Source organism: Hyperoodon ampullatus (assembly GCF_949752795.1).
Source record: "Hyperoodon ampullatus genome assembly, chromosome: 17".
In the NCBI taxonomy this organism is placed as follows: Eukaryota; Metazoa; Chordata; class Mammalia; order Artiodactyla; family Ziphiidae; genus Hyperoodon; species Hyperoodon ampullatus.
In genome coordinates, this window is record NC_136930.1 from 33,159,427 (window position 1) to 33,161,599 (window position 2,173).

Here is a 2,173-nt window from a genome sequence, read left to right on the forward strand (position 1 = left end):
GAACGGAGCATACAGCAAGCTCTTGGAGGTCTTAGTCACGGTAGTGCTTTATTTGAACGGTGCTGCCCTTCTCAGGACTCCTAGGCGCTTCGGGTGTGCACCCTTTTCCCTGCGAAATCCCCCTGCCCCTGTGGGCATGCTGTGCCACACCCAGGCCCCTAGGCCCTTGAGAGAGGGGCCTACTGTGTCTGCCGAGGGAAGGACTCCAACCAGCGCTTTTAAAGGGGACGGCTACGATTCCTCGCCACTCCAACAGCATCAGGAACGCCTTTCTAGCCGGTCCACCGTGCCCTGGAAGTTTTCGCCATTGACCTTCTCTCAGCTGCACTGAGGAAATAGTCTGCTTAGAACGCCTTCTGGCACCTCGGTTGGAAAGTCGCTCTACTCTCGGAGAAAGTCAGCTTGCATTGCAGCGGCAACTAAAGCAGAGTTCTTCAGGCAACACAGCGGTCGTTTGGAAGAGGCAGACGCTTACGTGCCTAAAGGGAGCCTGCCTTGGTTGAGGCCGTTTGCTCCACTCAGAACACCCTGCGTAAACACGCTGATCCAGGGAAGGGCCCGTTGTGTACCTTGTGTGGTTTGTGCCTCGTTGAAGCCCCAGGGGACGTTTACCGCCTGTCGGGCTTGAAGTGCGGGCCTGAAGGCACAGTTGGAAAGTTCCCTCCGTCGGGCCTTGAAGTACACGGAGAGACACCCTTTCTGATGGGCCTCTCGTCACGGTAGGCATTGCTCTGGGAAGAAAATGAGTGCTCTCTCGTAAAACACCGTGCGTCCAGGGCCTGGTTGGGAGCTCATGCCGCTAGGCTCTCGACTTACCTGGAGACCGAACATTAGCCCCTGCCTCGAGGAAAGTCGCTTTATTGCCCTGCTGAAGCGGAGGCACGCAGCACCTTCCAAGAGGCCTTCGTCGCGGTTCAGCTTTCTCTTCTTGGTAGTGCGCGCCGTTCAGGACACCCAGGTCCCTCGCGTTTGCACCCGATTCCCTGCAAGACCACTGAATACTGGCTGCCTCCCCTGGCCTGCTCAGCGGCCTCCAAGCCCGGCAGCCCTTCCCAGCCACTCTGTGTAGGCCTAGTGTGGAGCAACGCACTGCACACCTCCTTGGGGAGAGCTAGATTTCCTCGGCACGGCAACAGCTCCAGGGAAACTGTTCTCTCACGTGCCACTTGTCAAGGAACTCTGCCTCATTGCCCTTGTCTGAGCTGCACTTAGGGAAACCATCTGCTTCGCAGGCCTTCCAGGAACCTTTAGCCGAGGGCACCATACCTGCAGGAGAAAATGGGCTTGCGTTCCGCTGCCACTGAAGTACAGTGCTTCCTCTTTCACTGCAGGCCTTTGGTAGAGGCTAAGGCCCGATAGAGCCTACCTAGAGGGTTCCTTGGATGAGGGAGTTGGCTCCATGCAGAGCACCCTGTGACGAAAAGTGGATTCAGGGCAGGAGCGAGTGCGTAGCTAGTGTCCCAGGGCACTTGCTAGAAATCCCAAGGGAGTGGACTACGTGTTTACTGGAAGTGGGGTCCGGAGGGCAGAAGCGTTGAATTCCCATTTTGAAAGCTCCATTCATGCTGCCTTGGAGCTACCTGAATAACACCGTTTCTGACGGGCCTCTAGGCGCGTGAGGCAGGGCTCGGGGAAGAGAAGGAATTTTTTCTCTCAATTCTCAGATGGCTTCCGGAGCCGTGTTGGGAGCTCATCCTGTCAGGCTGTAGGACTACAGGGAACGTCCACGAGAGGGCCTGCCTCGAGAAAGGCTTTGAGTCGCCCTGCAGGAACGGAGCATACAGCAAGCTCTTGGAGGTCTTAGTCACGGTAGTGCTTTATTTGAACGGAGCTGCCCTTCTCAGGACTCCTAGGCGCTTCGGGTGTGCACCTTTTTCCCTGCGAAATCCCCCTGTCCCTGTGGGCATGCTGTGCCACACCCAGCCCCCTAGGCCCTTGAGAGAGGGGCCTACTGTGTCTGCCGAGGGAAGGACTCCAACCAGCGCTTTTAAAGGGGACGGCTACGATTCCTCGCCACTCCAACAGCATCAGGAACGCCTTTCTAGCCGGTCCACCGTGCCCTGGAAGTTTTCGCCATTGACCTTCTCTCAGCTGCACTGAGGAAATAGTCTGCTTAGAACGCCTTCTGGCACCTCGGTTGGAAAGTCGCTCTACTCTCGGAGAAAGTCAGCTT